The sequence below is a fragment of the Rhinolophus ferrumequinum genome, chromosome 13 (genome assembly GCF_004115265.2).
Source record: "Rhinolophus ferrumequinum isolate MPI-CBG mRhiFer1 chromosome 13, mRhiFer1_v1.p, whole genome shotgun sequence".
Lineage (NCBI taxonomy): Eukaryota > Metazoa > Chordata > Mammalia > Chiroptera > Rhinolophidae > Rhinolophus > Rhinolophus ferrumequinum.
The window spans coordinates 20,933,485-20,951,296 of NC_046296.1; the positions used below are offsets into that span (position 1 = coordinate 20,933,485).

The following is a 17,812-nucleotide window of genomic DNA, read 5'->3' on the forward strand; positions in this document are numbered from 1 at the left end:
AGTCTGTGAAAGAAATTGAAGCAGTGGGGAGTAGACACTGCGTGAGAGGAAGTCTCAGTCCCACCTGGAAAAGCATTTCTTGGGGGCATTTTTCAGGAGAGGGAGGGAAAAAATGTATGCGTTCCTTCCCCCAGGATATCCTGCTTATATCCCTCAGATGGAGTAAGTCCTGCCTCGCTGGCTTTTACCTTAGTCCTTTCAGACTGAACCCAGACGGCGTGGTACTTGAGTACTTGAGACTTTGCAAGGCACATTTAGGGAAGTGAAAACCTAAATTATTGGATATGAATGACTGAATGCAACTTTATTATATCCAATGTGTAAAAAAAGACTAATGTTCAGTTAACAAAATGTCAGTGCAGGTTTTTCGGGGTGGGGTCGGGCTGATATAATTAGCCAGTTTGATTTGCAGCCAGAAGTATCTGAACTATAATAGGTGCTTGTAAAGTCCATTCCTTCATTTATCAAAAATGTATTAACTGTAGAGAGTTCTATGACAACTTGAGATAAAGCGATAGGGTATGGCAACTATAGACTTAACTATGGGAGCTCAGAGAGGAGAGATTGTTTCTACCTTTTGGATCTAGAGAATCAGGGAAGTTAACGCTTTGTTCAATCTTGCTTTTTACTCTAGTCAGAGGTAGTGCTGATACAAAGGAAAATCTGTTCTCGTTCCTATTAAAAATTATTCTCATTTATATTATTAAAACTGAATTAATAGCAACACAGTGTATTCCTTTTCACTGTGCTTTTTTGCTAATCTCTAAAGAAATTTTCCAAAGAGCAGACCTTTGGGAAATAAGGCCAGTCCACTCTTTTCTACTAGACAGAACCTCTGCAGCTAGCGCATGGAGGGAGGGGAGGGACCAGGCAGGGAGGCCACTCTTTCAAGAAGCTCGTCTGTGAAGTGAGGAGAGTTGATGAAGGAGGGACACAAGATCTAGGGAAGGTTATTTATTTTTTGAGACCCAAGCATGTCCTTGCCTTGTGGAGAAAGAGCTAGTAAAGAGGGAGAAGGTGAAGACTGAAAGAAATAAAAATTATTGATCATGTCACCTGGGGAGAAGAGGCTACTGAGCACTGACTGGTGCAGAGATTCAACTTGAACTGAACAAAGGATGAGGCTACCAGTAAGGTGACTCTGTCACCACTATCATTGCCGTCATTGATTACTTTCCTACATTTGGTAGCACTCTGTTGAGCATTTTTAAGTCCCATTTGATGGGGGCAAGGGATATGACAGGGCAGAGGGATTTCGTAAGATTTTAGGGAGACAGAAAGTTGGAGTTTCCTTCTGTTGGGTTTTGTTTTCTCTAGGCAGGAGTTGAGGTTATCTGCTAAGAGCAGGGAATAGTGGGGACAGTGGCCTGGTTTTTAAAAACGTGTGCCAATGGCGGTAATCTGTGGACGTGTAGCTGAGCAGTGCTGAAGGCCCAGCTAATATTGGAGATGATGCCTTTCTAGAGGAAGCAGCTCTCATGACAGTGGTTGCTTTAGCAGCACTTAGCAACTAAGGGGTTAAAGCAGAGGGCATTCTATTCTATAGGAGCTGGCTTTTGTGGGGCAAATGGTAGACTTGGAGGGAGGGGGCGTCTAGGATATTGATAACACAGTGGTTGTCATCTCGTTGGCTAGAGAGACAAGTGAGTCCAGGAGAGGACGGACAGGCAGCAGTGTGCTGGGGAGGGTGTATCAGGGACTGAACATCTCAATGCTGTTGAAGAACTGAAGCTATAGAAGTACAGACAAGGAGAGGTAGAAATATAGGAGGACATAGGAGGTCACGACAGGCAAGGGTCTGACTGGAGTGGAAAGGCAGACTCTGATCAGGTGGCCCATGTCCTTGGTGACCAAGAGGTCAGTCATTGACAGCAATGAGGAGGAGTGCAGTTGCTTGGTACAGGCCTCAGTAAAGGAAGGATTTTTTTTTTTTTTTTTTGTAAGATTGTAGGAATAATGGCTTTGTTTCTCCTCTTGGTACCATTGGTTACTGCTGAATGATGTTATGGCAGAACCTTCATTGCCCAGAAACCAAGTTCCACAAGGAGTGTCAGGTTTCAGCTGGGGAGAAGGAGGCCAGAACCATCTTTTAGGCCTGCTTTCTGCACTGCCTGCGCGAATACCATGGAGGTCTCATAGTTGGGGGAGGACGGGAGGGGAGTTCTGGCCAAGTGGGAGGCCCTCCACAAAGTACTTGGCTTTCATGCAGAGTTTGCAGGAACAGGGACTAAGAGCTCTTGCAGGCAAAACCCCATTTGGCCATTAGGGTTTTTCGAACTGTCCAGGATCAGGTTGGGCCAGTGCTAATCTTCTGTGAGAGACTGGAGGGAAACTCCATAAAGGTTCCCTGCTTAAAATTCTAGGAGTCATGGACTCTTGAGCCTTTCTATTTCTGTGGGGTCTGGAATTTATTTTTTACCTCCACGTACGGTAACAGTAAATAATGCCCTAAGGCCCACATAGTTTGAAAGAGTCTGAAAACACTCAGATTATTTTTTATAAAAATGTTTTTGGATTTTCAGTGATTCAGGATTCCTTTGACATTGTTAGTACATGACTCCAAACATTTAAGAAAGAAGCCTCCAAACAGCTGGAAACAAACAAATTCTTGACAATTCTTTTTGCTCCTTCTTCACTTGATCCATTTACACTACCGCCGGGCTATACAACCAGATGTGAGGAGCTCAGAAAACGGTTGCCTAATCAGCCGTTTACCACAGGAACCTAAACAAGGTTGTGCGGCCCCCAACAGAGAGGCTATGTGTCTCAGAGCTCCAGGTGCCGTTGCCATGGTCGTACTTTCTAAATCGTTTGTAACTGGTTTTGCCACCTAAAAATGAGAAGCTTCTGTCTGGCTGATGTCATTGTAAACAAAGTTGGAATACAACCAACAGGCTGGGAAACAATTTTTGCAATATGTGTAAAAGACAATGGATTAAATCAACATCTATAATCTAGAAAGGCACTTGCCACCGTCTTTCCACACGGCCGTAATGGTGCGCATGAAGGTCCTGGCTGATGTTCTCAGGAGCATCAGCAATGCCGAGAAGAGAGGCAAACGCCAGTTCTCGTTAGGCCGTGCTCCAAGGTCATTGTCCGGTATCTAACTGTGATGATGAAGCATGGTGACATTGGCGAATTTGAAATCATTGATGATCTGGGAAAATTGTTGTGAACCTCATGGGCAGGTTAAACAAGTGTGCAGTGATCAGCCCCAGATTTGATGTGCAACTCAGAGGTCTAGAAAAATGGCAGAACAACCTGCTCCCGTCCCGCCAATTTGGTTTTGTTGTACTGACAACCTCAATGGGCATCAGGGACCATGAAGAAGCAAGACGAAAACACACAGGAGGGAAAATCCTGGGGTTCTTTCTTCTAGGGATTTAATACATACATGCAAATAAAAATTCCTCAATGGAAAAAAAATCTATAAAGGATTCCTGTAAATCAGTAAGGAAAAGACAACAAACCCAATAGAAAATGAGCAAAGAATACAAATAATAATGAATGAAACATCAACTTTCATCTTCATTTATGAGATAAAAGATTTATTCCTCATCCTCACCTTCTCATTCTCTTTATTTATTTAATCTGGTATTATAAATCTTAATCTCTGACAAGAGTTTAGGGACCTTTCACTACCCCCCTTCTCAGGCACTAAAAGGATTCCTGAGGGAGGCTGCTGGGCCATGGAGTCTGCTGTTGCACTTTTTGGTGTGATGAACAAAGGAATTCAAAGCTCAGCATTCTCCCGTCCTAGGATTTGTTCCTTTTTAGTAGTAGTCACAGCCTTGCAGAGCCCCTCTGCCTCCAGCCTCTGATGCAGTGGGAGGGGCTGGAGCATCCTCTGCTTGGGAGGTCTGGCTTGCTCTTTCCCCTTAGAAAGGGACTGGAATTACTTGAGTGGCCCAGGAATGCAAGACGTAGAGCTGGCCTGGGTCCCGGGAGGAAACCTGCTCCTTGCACTTGTCCTTGCCTTTCCTTTGGAGAAGCCTCTTAGCTGCATTAAACTTGGTCTCAGGCCCCCTCAACCTAGATGAAAGGAGTCATTGAAGCTAACTAGTTGTGCCTATTTCACTGGGGTTTGAGGCTCCAGAACTCCAGCCTGGAAACAACAGGAATCTCATCACAGGATAGCACAAGGACATAAAGATTTTGTCTTTGAAAGGCAGGTAACACCTTTGGGACAGAAATACTGCTTTCCTTAATCACATCCTTAGTGTCAGTGGGCCCTAGTACAGGTATATGTGAATTGTTTGGGACTTGGAACACAGGCTTTTCTCTGAGCTGGAAAGTTTACATTGAGTAGTAATGTAGGCATACCTCATTTTATTGTGCTTCACTTTGTTGAGTTTTTCAGATAATTGTATTTTCATCAACACTGAGGCAAGACATTTCACCTGCAAAAAAATTTTGACTTATTGAAGGCTCAGATGATGGTTAGCACTTTTAGCAGTAAAGAACTTTTAAATTAAGGTATGTGCTTTGTTTTTTAGACATAATACTATTGTACATTTAATAGACTACAGTGTAGTGTAAACATAACTTGTGTGTGCACTGGGAAACCAAAAAATTTGTGTGACTCGCTTTATTGAGGAATTCTGGAACCAAACCTAACACTATCTCCATGGTATGCCTGTGGAAACTTATCTAAAACTAAAACTGACTGCAGCTAGTTCTGTTTTAAAGAGGGGTGGCATAATTCATATTTGTAGGGGAAAGAATCATTCAGTTTGTTTCATCACTACAGAATGGTGACAGTGAGAGAGTGAAAGTTCCAAACTTCTTTTTGTTCCTCAGTGCTAGTCAGCAGTGGAACCTGGAAAGGATGGTTCATAATGCGGCTGACACCAGCTGTGGGTCCTTGGACATCAGTGGAAGGAGGATGGAGAACTAAGCTCCTCTGAATAATATTAGGGGAACTTAGTTTCCTGAGGGAAGGACAGACCCCTCCCAAACGTGAGAAGCGTCTAGAGAGGGTGAAGGTGCCAAGTAGCATGGTAATATAAAACCCCTCTGTCTCTCCATAACTTCAGGAAAGTCTGATGTTTTGAGTAAGTTTGTGTGTGTATTTTTTCTTTTTGGTAAAGCATGGGAAAAGGGAGGTGAGTCCTACATCTGGGACAGCTCAGAGCAGAGAGAGGAGACCAGCCTTAGAAGATGAAATGTGAGTGAGATCACAAGTCCAGAAGGAGATGGAGTCAGAGCCAAAAGGGATTGTTAAGAGCATTAGCTGTTGGGGATTTGTAGAAATTGTGGGAGGGTCATGGGACTTACCATAGAATTTGGGATAGGGGGATCTAGGCAACTTCTAAAACATGCCCGAGGACAGGGTTGTTGCAGCTGACACCTGATTGTGATAGTGCTATGTGACTCAGAACATTTGACAGTGACTCCCCCACCCCCTCAAGGACCCTCTTGTGAAGGTCTATTTGTTGGATGCTCCAGGAACTATTCTGATATTCCTCTTTCTGCCCAATGAAAGCAATTTTCAATTCAGACCCCAAAAGGAAGCAGAACTTTCCAACACAGGGCTCGTCATTCCCTTCCCTCCCTGTAATTTACACAGGTCCTGAGGACACTGGTCAGAGTCAGAGAGCTGCAGCCTGTTCAGCCACACTAGCGCAGAGTACGACACATCGTTTAGGAGTGAAGAGAAGTGGAAAAAGTCTGCCACAAAGACTTAGGACTTGAATACTGCTCTGAGCAAGTACCTAAAAAAGGGTGCCCTAAAGCCAGAAGCCAAAGTCCCCAAGCAGCCGAAGTGGGACCAGGGCAAATGTAGCCAGTGCCACACTGTACAAGTGTTGTTGCTCATTCCTTGGGGAGGAAGAACCTATTGTGTAGTCTTAACATCCACTGGAGCTGCGAAGTTTGAGGACAGTAGAGATCAGCGGGCTTTGACTGCCCAGCACACTTCTCCCTTCTTAGGTCAGAGTCCCTGGGTTTTCCTTTGGGGTACCCACTCTGTCCCTGTTCTCAGACAGGATCCCTCGGCTCTAGATGGAGGACACATATGCCAATCAGAGAACAGCAGTTGGCATGGGCATGGTCTCAAATCTAGGCCAGTCATGACTCTGGACTTTTGTTGGAACTATTAAGCACTGAACTCTCATTTCTTTTCCAACTGGGTTGCCAAGCTTATAGAGTGTACGTAACCCTAAGGCTGCTGTAACCGGCTTACCACCCCAAGGGGAATGCTGAAGCCAACTCATGAAAGCTGAGCTGTGAGGTGGAGAGAAATGGAGACTAGAGGACATCTTCTCAGCAACTGCATCTAACCGTGCCTTACACTAGTCTAACCCTGAGCATTTCATTTACATGGGCCTGGGCTTTCCTTCCCCCCCCCTTTGAAAGTTTGATTTGGATTTTTGTCACCTGCATCCAGTAGAGTCTTTATTCCCGTTATGAATTGTATGCAATTCTCATTACAAAATGTGGTTCGGGCTTTCTCAACAGGTCCTTTTGTCTTAAAGTGCTGAATTGTAAGTTTGCTTATATGAATCAAATGAGACCGGCATATAAACCACCTAGCATTATCCTCTGTACATAGAAGAAATCTAGTAAATATTAACTACAGGGAGGACGGGAAGTGAAGGAAGATGGGGTGCTGAATTAGAAAAACCCTTAGGTCCTATCAGGTCCCTCTATCCTACAGGTCCCTAGCACCCTAAGTTTTCCCCTCATGACCCTTTATCATGGTTTGTGATGATGATATTCCTTTGCAGTATTGTCATTGTCTCCCTCACTGACCAGGCAGTTCCATGAGGGCAGTGATTTTCCTCACTGTTATAGCCCCAGCAGCTAGTTCAGTGTGTGGCATTCAGCAAACATTTACTGATGGAATTGTCACATGTAGTTACCCAAATTGGACTGACCCTGCTTGATTATTGGGGTTAGGATTGGGGCAGAATTGGCAGTCAGGGAAAGCTATTCCTGTCCCCTCTGTATCTCCCACACTACCTGCACCCCCAACACACACAGAATTTGGTCTTAATGAGATAATTTTGATTTGGTTGTTAAACCTTTCACAAAACCTCTAGTCCTTATATTTTTATTGGATCATTTTAGTGTGGTGGTTGGCCTAATACATGGAAAGCCTTGTAGGGGAGCGGGTCAGGTCTCTGGTTAACGAGCAGTCTTCCTTCCTCCTCTGTCTACTCAGGCTTGCTCAGGGATGTGTTGGAGGCTCTGGGAAGGCCTGGAAGCTGATGAGAGAAACGTCCTGGATGCTGGAGACTTCACTGTCAAGCAAGAAACAAAAGCAATAAAAGGTGGCCCGGGGAGGGGGTGCTGAGCTGAAGCTCACTCCTTCAGCCCTCGCCTGGGCCCAGCGGGAGCTCCAAGAACCACCCCCCCCCCCCCCCCCCACCCCCCACCCTCCTCCCAGCTGGGGCTGCAGTTCACCCCTTCTCCCAGCCGGCTTTCCCTGAGGTGGGGAGAATGTTTCCCAGGGCCCATGTGACTTCCACTGGCAAGTGACGATTACAGACGGTTACCAGTCAGTAAAACTGCCAAAGGCTTTGTGCTGTAATAATCCTTTTCCTGTTTAAAACTCTGGGGATTTTCTACTGTTGCCAGTAGTTTTTCAAGTCAGGAATTACGGTGTGGATTATGTAATGGCTGGGTATTAAAAATAGAAAAGACCAGAGTTTGCATCTGTTTTAACCAAATCAAAACAGAGCAAAAGGAGGGGAAAAGAGGAGAGGGAGAGGCCAGAGGAGGAGGGAAAAAGATTACGTGACCAGAAGCAGTGAGAACAAATCATGTGACTGGACAATCCAGCCCACAATTTACTCTGCCCTTTTCCTGCCATTCTTGGCCCAAGGTGCTACACCTCCCTTCCTCCGCCTTCTGGGGGGGAGGAGGGAGCCTACAGAGAATTCAGAGGACTCGAGACCCTCGAGGCCATTCCTCAGCTCAGCCTTGGAGTGTTTACCTGCCTCTGACTGGCAGAATGACTAAGGGAGGAAAGGGACTGAATTTGACATCCTGCCCCTGCCCCTCCAAGTCCAGGACTTCTCTGTCTTGATTTCTGTGGTCTTAGTGCTCTGCTTGTTTCTCTTGTTGCGGTGGTAGAGTCCAGGGTTGCTTCCACCTCTCCCCTCTTCCCACTGGATTGCCACCTCTAAGCCCCTCATCTGTGAATTCCAGGGCTACCATTGGTTTGTTCTTGTGTGACTTCTCACTAATCTCCACCCCCCACTCTGAGTTAAAAGATCTTTGTGTTTTTCTAGAGACCTATTGAGTAACTTTAAGGACCTGCTAATGGTGAAATTTTAGGTGTCAGGTGAGTCTGGAGCAGGGGGGATATTTTTGGAAGGACTTCTAAGGGCTGATAGCGCCCATCAAAATACACCAGGTTTCCTACTATGTCCCCCCCTCCCCAATACAGAGGCACTCACAGAGGGAGGTTTTGAGTTAATCACTTACAGCCCTGAGTCTACAAGGACCACCAAACATTTGGTATGGCTCAGATTTTAATTCTCCAATCCACTGTGTCCATCAATGTTCTTGAACATGCCTGGTCAAGTGTCCTGGCCTCTAGTCTGGTCAGTGTCATTGCAGCATCAGTTTTCTGTTATCTGGACATGCTGGCCATTCCACACCAGGTAGTCAGCAGAAGTTGGAGATCACAGTGAATATCTGCCCTCCACATCCCATCCCACCCCTGAAGCTTTGAGCAAGGTAAGGAGTCCACTGGAATACCTATCTTACGGGCTGCTAGGGGCTTGAGTCAATCCAGGACTAAAATCATTAGCAAGGTCCACAAACAAACCCTTTTCCCCTAAACTCAACTCTCTGTACGGCCTCTTCCCACTCTTACCCCCCATGGATAGGACCATAAGGAGACGTCACAGCTTGACCACAGCAATGGTGGGTACATTGGTCACCCTCATCTTTTTCCTGAAGAAGCTCGATCACTCTTATCATTAAAATACTTAATGGAATCCCACTGCCCCCAGTGCACACACGCACATGCACACACCCACACACCTTTTAGTGGGGGTGCTTCTAGGTCTGTTGCTTGAGATAACTAGTGGTCACAAGCTGATATGGACAGAGTAACATATTTAAATAGATTTAATTTTTATTGACCCACCTGCATTGACAAATTTGAGACAGTATTGCTTATACGCGTATATGTGGGACATTCATTTGGACCACAGACAGTGTAAGACATAAATGGTAGCTGTCTTACATTAACTCTCCTACCAAGGCTCAGAGTAGACAACTCTCCCTTTACTGCACATATCACCACACCTGTCGAACCCCTTCTCTGTTTCATTTTGGCAGCAGACTCAGAAGTGAGTTTAGGGAATGGGCCGAGATAGGCAGAGGGGTTAGGCCTCAGGACTCCACCTATTTGCTGCAACTCTCTCTGGCCAGAAGTATCGGCAGTGGGAGTAGGGAGAAGGTGGGATGCGGGGAGAGGCGGTGTGGCACCTGATGTGACTCCAGCCACACCTAGAGCTACTCTTTGTCTTCCAACAGAAGATGAAGGGCAGGGTGGGGAGACAGGGAGACGCAAGAAGAGGAGAGGAGGAAGGAAAGAGGGAGGAATGAGGAGGAGGGTAAGAGGAAAGGAGGTAAGGGAGGAGGGGATTGTAGGCTGAGCCTTGGGGCTAGGCAGAGCCAGATTGATGGGGAGTCTTGTGTGTCTGCCCACCTGGGACTGATAGGCTAGGCAGGATCTTGTGTTTGAGGCCAAGTCTTGGAGAAGCAAGTAGGGGATGTCTTGGCAGCCTGATACAGCCTTGGGGTAATGATTGCAGGCCACCAGGATGCTAAACAAGGGGCAGTGCCAGCCCCTCCTCTGTGCTCTCAGCACCCTCTTTCCTTCCAACCAGACAGGCCCAGGCTCCAAAGACCCATCCATCTCTTTAGTCACAAAAGGCAACTGAAGAACGAAGTCACTAGCACTTACTTTGCTGAGTGGTTTGCATTTTAAGAGGAGACCCCAGAATATTACTTCTACTACCGCTCTAAGTATTACTAAAACTAGTACTTCTCTAGTCAATTTTGGTAATTTTGAATTTTTTTCAAAAATGTTAAAAAAGTAAAAAAAAAGTTTAAAAAATTGCTAGCATAAAATTTTTGTAGTCTTCTCTTGTTTTTACACCTCTACTGTATTTTATCTTCCCTTTTTCATTCCCAGTATCCTTTATTTAATGCTTCATGCCCTTTCTATGATTAGTTTTGTTAGAGGTCGATTTTATTTTCTAAGAACTAGCTTTTGTGTTACCTTTATTTGTCTTGTATTTCATTTATTTTAATCATTTTAAAACTAGTTTTATAACTGAAAAGTAATACAAGAGTCAGGGGAGAGGGTCTCCACCCCACCATCAAAGGGTCACTTTCTCTTACAAATTATTATAAAATGACTAGTCACCCAAAAGAATGGACAAAGGATTAAAAAAAAAAAAGAAATCTAGGGGCGGCCGGATGGCTCAGTAGATTAGAATGCCATCTCTTAACAGCAAGGTTGCGCGTTCAGTTCCCACATAAGATTTTGGGCTGCGCCCCCTGCAACTAAGATTGAAAATGGTGACTGGACTTGGAGCTGAGCTGCGCCCTCCACAACTAGATTGAAGGATGACTTGCCTTGGAGCTGATGGGCCCTGGAGAAACACACTGTTCCCCAATATTCCCCAATTAAAAAAAAAATCCATGTGGCTTATAAACATAGGAAAAGACCTTACTTGCATATAAAATAATGCATCTTTAATGGTGGACCTCCAGGCTTGAGTGGGGAAGAGAGGTAACTTCGAGTTAGTAGGGGGAACCCTGGATTCCAAGCCCTAGGCTGCCGCTCCAACTTGACTTTTATTGACTACTCTTAGGTAAGGCACACACCACCCTGTAAATTGTGACTGGTAAAAACATGGCTCCACCTGCCTTACTTCATTGGTGCTTGTGTCACATCAATACGGAATGTGAGGGCGATAAAGCACCTAAACACCTCCTCAGCCCTCCACCCCTAGTCTTCCTTTTCCCACAGGTGGCAGTAGGGGGGCACGTGGGTTGTGGATGAAAACAGTATAGCCTGGTAGGGCCGCTTACCAGGTCTTGGCCCTTAAATTGGAACATTATTTTGAAGAGAAGGAAAGGGTTTTATTCTCTCTGTAGCTAGCTGTGCCTACTGTCTTATTTCTTCTTCAGCTAAGTGTTTTTTGTTTTGTTTTGTTTTTTACATTTTATAACTGTATTCTCTGGAGAAGTGGGTGGGAGGGTTAGGTAAGCCCCAAAATTTGGGAGACAGGAATGGGTGGTCTGTATCAGTGGTTCTCTAATATTTTGATGTTGGGCCCTTTTACACTCTTAAAAATTATTGAGGAATTCACAAAAATTTTGTGTAGTCTGTAGCTATAGATATTTACCATGTAACAAATATGGAAACAAATACTAGAAACAGAGGCTTTAAAAGTATTTATTGTTATTTTTTTAAGTAACAGTAATAAATTCCTTACATGTTAACATTTTATAAAAAGTATATTTTCTAAAATAAAAAAATTTAGAGAAGTGTCGTATTGTTTTAAAGATAGGCAGATTTCTTTAATGACTGCCTTAAGAGAAGACAACTGGATTCTCACATCTGCTTCTGTAGTCAGTCTGTATCAAAATGTTGCTTTGGTTGGAGTAGATGAATAAAATCTAGCTTCATACAGATTTGTGGTTGGAAAAAGTAGGACTCTTTTAATAGCCTTTTCAGGCAATTGTGGATATCTCTGATACGTCCCCAAAATTGGACAAATGGCAGTTTCTGAAAGATTAGTTGTGGTATGGGATCTGAAACCACATCCCCGATTTTCTCATACACAACTGTATAAAACTCCATTGATCTGTTTTATACTTTGAATGTGTTTTGTATTCATGCCTGATTTTGTAACATCATGCATTAGTCATTTGGAAAATAATGGCTCAGTGAGTTACGCAGAGCTTCCAAATGTGGACACTTTCAGTCCCCGATATCACATTTGTTAATATTACTACTGATTTCATCACCAAAGTCTTTAGGTATTGGGAAGCTGTCAAGCTCATGGTGTGGATATAAGTTTTCTAAAAGTCTAATTTTCACTTGACAGCTCAAATTTTATCATTGGCAAAAAATACTGTCAGTTCTTTTACTTAATGTGACAAGCTCACTTCATTCATTTTCGAGAAAATGTCTGCCAAATACCCAACTGAATAATCACAGTTTGCCAATTGCTTTTTCTAATAAAAATGATGTTCCACGAAAAAAGCAAGTAGTTCAGTTCTCAATGCAAACAACCATGTAAATGTGTCCATGACTTCAGTATGTAGCGGAAGTGCTTTGCGCATAGGCTGTTAACAAGATGTGTACTCAAGGGTCATATCTTAATAAAATTAACAATTACTCCATCATGGACATTCTTATGTGAAGCTGGACTTTTGTTAAACAACAAGTATGTGGGGATAAGGGATAGGACTTCGTTGATTTGTGTTAAAGCCCCAGCAGTTTTACCAGTTTTTGCTTTTGCATTATCAGTGCAAATGTCAACAAAGTGAATACTACAGAAAGTTTTGGTATTATTATAAAAATGTTCTTGACCTCTTGAACCACCCTGGAATAGTCTTGGAGACCCTCTTCCGCCATCCCAGAGTCCAAGGATCATAATTTTGGAGCCACCCATCTGTGTGACCAGGGGCACTATTAGCTCGTGGCTTTGAACACCTCAGTTAGCATCCCTGGGCTTGAGTTTTCCAATTTTAAGGGGGCCCTGGGTGGGCTCTTAGTTTCTCTACAGTATTGAATCCTGTTTGCTGGTCCTTGAAGCCACTTCTGCCCTAGCAGCTGTGATACTGCTCTCTGTTCTCCCTCTCTCTCTCATACCTTCCTTTTCCTCCATAGTTCCACAGCCCACATCTTACTCCTTGTTCTTTCATCTGTTCATTCACTCCCTGGGTGATCTTATCCCCTCCCTGGTTTTTAACCATCACCTACTGGATGACGGCTCCCTAATCTCCATCTTCAGTTCAGATGTCTGTCCTGGGCTCCAGTTCTATGATTCCAGCTGCCCCCAGGGCCTTTGCACCTGTGTGCCCTGCAGGCATGTCAAAGTCACCAGTCTAACTGATTTAGTCATGTTCCCCCACATACTGCTTCCTCTTCCAGAATTAGCCAGGCTCGGGTATTCCATCATCCGTCCAACTGCTTACGCCAGAAGCCTACGAGCCTTCCTCCCCGTACCTGGCCCCCTTACTTCACTCATCTAATCACCCAGGCCTATCATTTTTGCTTTCTAAATAATTTCCCAACATCTTCCTGCTCTCCAGCTCTGCCACCACTGCTTCAGGTGAGGCCCTCATCACTTCCAATCTATACAGCTCACAAGAGTTATCTTCTCAGATTATTTTCCATTAAATAAATACATATTGAATACATATTATGCTGGGCCCTGTGCAGGGTGCTGGGGATATAACACAGAACAAAACAGACATCATCCCTGGTCTCTAGCACTTACAATATATGAGGGGAGAGAAAAAGTACAGGGCACAGGTAATCGAGACAATGTGAGAACCCTTGGAAGCCTTGGCTAAGGGCTGGCTGAGTGACGGGTGGTCAGGGGACACTTCCTGGAGGAAGCAACACTCAGAGACTGCTCACTGGAGGGAGTTAAGTGGGAGGGACTGAGTGTGGTGTGCAAAGTTTCCTGGTAATTTGATTATCTCATTTCCCTACTTAAAGGCCTTTTCTGAGCTTCACCACTGCCTGCAGGATGAAGTCCAATTCCTTACCGTGGAAGACAACCTTGTGGCCTCATCTGCCATTCCCCTGCATTCTGCCTGAGCTGCTTGCAGTTCCCACAAAGCCCGGCTCACAGTTCCAGGCCTTTGTACACTGGTGCCTCGTGCTCGCCACCCTTCCCACCCACTGAATTACCTACCAGGCAGCTGACTCAGGAGACCTTCCCTGACCCTCCCATGTAGACTTTGTGGCTCCCTGTCCTGTGCTCTCCACCTGCACACCCCCGGACTCCGGTGCACTCGTCACATTGTTAGAGCTCATTCACCTGTGTCTCTGACTCTGGCTCCTACCTGCCAGTGCAGGGCCTGCCTCCTTCCACATCCTCACCCCATACGCATTTGGGGCATCCTCAGGGGTGTGTCTCCCATGTGCTGGTAGATAAGGTTAGACAGTTACCACCCCCCACCCCCAGCTATCTTTTCCCCTTCTCAAGCTCTGTAACCTCCCTTTGCCCCTGCCACACCCCATGGAGCTATCAGCTCTGCTGGATATTGCCTCTCCCATCAGGCACCCCACATCTGCTGGGAGCCACTGACATTCCTGTTCGTATGAGGTCAGCTAGCTCCACTGTAGGAGCGGGGCTGTGGGGCTGCTGGTACCCCATTACCTTACAAAGCCACAGGGTCTGGCCCCCACAGGTATGTCTAAGTCACTGATAAAACTGGAGCTCAAAATTACCTTCTTTCCATTGAACAAAGCTTTGTCTCTGGGTCAGCTCATTATACCTCTCTCCTCCTTCCCTTAGCAAGAGTTCTTTCCCAATAGGCTTCTTAGCCCCTCATGCAAATATGCTTCCCAAGGTTCTGCCCACCAGTGGGCCAGACAGGTGTGACTTGCATCACCCTCCGTCTCCAGCCTGGAGGCAAAAGGTGTAGACATCTTTTTTTTTGTTTTTTTTATAGTAGTTTATATAAGCAATACTGAATATAGCTTCATCATTTAAAAAATCCAAGCAGTTTAGAAATACATAGAATAAAAAGGTAAAATTCCCATTCTACCCCTACGCCTATCCTAAAGCTTACCCTGCTGTTAATTATTTGGTGGAGATGTTCAGACTTTTTTGCTCTTTATGCATAATATTTGAGAAATTAATCTCTCGCCACCCCTAGATTTCCCCCTTTCCTACTCTCGCATTCATGGAGCTCATTTCCTCCTGAACTAGCTCCCCAGATTAGAAAATGGAAGCCGTCTTCAAGTGTCTCTGGCTATGTGTGCCAAAAAACTTATGCACTTAGGGAAACCTCACGATTTGCAAAATAGTTCATCGAACAAAAAGCATTCTCTTGCACAGTCTGTGAGCCTTGACTAGAAACAAGATGGAGGAAGGATTTCACCTGGAGTGGAAAGACCCTCAAATCTTTGGAGCCCTCCTCTCCTCAGGCTGGGGGCAGGAGAGACCGAGAAAAAAGATCTATGGGCTCCATCCTGCCTTCTAGCAGCTCACTGGGGCAGGCAGGAGTAAGATCCCAGAGAGTGGTGGCCACGTGGTGGAGCCAAGCTGTGGGGACACAGATAGGCTGGTCCAAGATTCCTGGCTGCCCACGGTGGCACAGAGCAGCGGAGGCTACTAGACCTGGCCTCGGCCCACTTTACAACCACTTCCTCTGTCCCATGCCTGGCACTTCTCAGTGTTCTGGAGAACTCAGACACACTTAGAATTCAGTTTTCTGTTGGCAGAAGGGAAGCTTACCATAAGCATTGAGTTGAGTTACAGAAACGAAAGTTTGGTTTCTTGCATACTTAAATTTGTGAACTGAGATTTGTTCCTGTGGCTTGTACTATTCATATTCTGCCACTTTGGAAAAAAAAACATTCACAATATTTTTAAAAAATGTTTCCACAGCAGTAGATAACAGATTTATGTTATTCTTTTTGAAAAACAATATATGCTCATAATAGGAAATTCTAACGGAACCAAAGGAGAAAGAAAAAGTTCTCCAGTGCTCCATTCCCACTCCCTAGATATGTAACTATTGCTAACAGCTTCTTGAGAGTTCAAGAAGTTTTTTATGCAAATAAAGACATGTATCTATTTCTGTGTAGCTTTTTATATAGAAATAATCTCAAACTATACATACCTACCTGCAACTTATTTGTTTATTTAACAATTTGACTTCATTGTTAAATAAATTGTATTATTTAAATAGGTATAGTTCTACTTCATTTCTTTCAAAGATGCCCAGTATTCCATAGAATGGATGTGTCACATGTATTTCACCAGATGATTGGCATAAGTTCCCGGATTTTTAGCTCCCATGTTTCCTCGAAAATAAGACCTAACCGGACCATCAGCTCTAAAGTGTCTTTTGGAGCAAAAATTAATATAAGACCCAGTCTTATTTTAATATAAGACCGGGTAATAATATAATATAGCATAGTATAATATAATATAATATATAATAAATATAATACCGGGTATAATATAATATAATATACATAATAACAGGTCTAATATAATATAAGACTGGGTCTTATATTAATTTTTGCTCCAAAAGATGCATTAGAGCTGATGGTCTGGCTAGATCTTATTTTCAGGGAAACACGGTAGTTTGCTGCTGTTCTCAATGCTTTATAGCCATTAACTCATTTAATCCTCACAAGTCTATAAGGCAGTTTCCTCTATTACCATCCCATTTTACAGATGAGGAAGCTGAGGCATGGAACTGTAAAGTACCCAGTCCAAGGTTCCTGCGGTGGTGGCACTCTAGGCTTGGTCTCCATATAGCCTCTCACATGTGCTCATGGCAAGTGCTCCAGGACTTCTCTCCTCCTCCTGCTTCTTCTAGAACCTTGGAAGCACCAAGGATGGTTTATATCTATACAAGGAGAAAAAATTAAAAAGACGTTTGATTGGTCTTTTCTCCCTGATTCCGACTTCTCCATTTCTGATGGCTTTTGTAATTTTTTTTCTCCAGAGGGTGTAACTGAAGTAAGTACTGATTGCAGACATTATGGACAACCATGAAAATTTACTTGTTGAATCTGCATGAAAAAAATCTTCTGTCATTCTTAGTGGTCTCTTAGGGCTGTTTAGGTCTCTGGGCCTACTGTCTGAGATGCTTTTGGGTAGATTTGCTTGGACACGAAAGCAAACTTTATCATCCAGGAGAGCAAGGAGATGCTGGTGAGTCAGGCTTGGGACCAGGGACCCAGGGCTGTTTGGACTAGACCCATAGTTTGGATGAAGGGGGTACTCCAAAGGCGGCCTCTACCAGCCAAGATGGGAAGTTGTAAATGGGCTGAGGGTGGCAGAAGACGTGGGAAGGGATCTGCTGGATCAAAGCCAACTTCACACCATTGGAAATACTTAATAGCTCATTAATTATAGGATGCCATAGAATTGGCTTTGCCTCTGGGTGTGGGGGCAGTAACCTATGCCTTGAACAAACAGCCCCATCACTCAATAATAATTAGCAGCCACAATGGGCATCTTCACAGGACCAGATTGACAGGTGGCCCGCAATACACAGCCTCCAGCCTGACCTGGAACTGGGCTTGGATGCCACACCTGTGGAGCCTACCAGCCCATGCTCAGGCAGCCCACGGGCACAGGCACAGAAATGACACATCTTTCCTGGGCCATTTGCTGAGAACTTGCTGTGTACTGGCCATTGAGAGGAACACATAAGCAATGTAAGGCACAGACTGTACCCACAGTTTATAGAGAATTGGGGGGACGAGTTTAAGTTGGAAAAATTAGACAGTAGCGCCAGAAATATCATATATGTCACATCTATGGGACTTGGATGCTCAGAGCAAACAGCAGTTCTAGACAGGATTCCCCACCAGGTGGTCCCGTCTTACCTCCGTGTTTCTTGTGAAAGAAGTTGGAAACACAAAGAAGAAAAAAAATCATACACTTGTCAGAGGTACATATTGTTACTATTTTGGTTATATCCTCTATGATCTCTCTGTTTATATATATGGAGATATATATGATATCATATATATATGATATATATATCATATATCCATATATATGTACATACACACATTTTATTGCATAAATTATTATACCTATTTTTCTGTGACTTGCTTTTT

At 44.3% G+C, this 17,812-nt stretch overlaps 1 pseudogene; it reads left to right on the forward strand.

Annotated features, from left to right (window-relative positions):
• The first annotated feature begins 2,993 nt into the window (after positions 1-2,993).
• On the forward strand, positions 2,994-3,387 carry LOC117033346 (40S ribosomal protein S15a-like; annotated as a pseudogene).
• Positions 3,388-17,812: the final 14,425 nt, after the last annotated feature.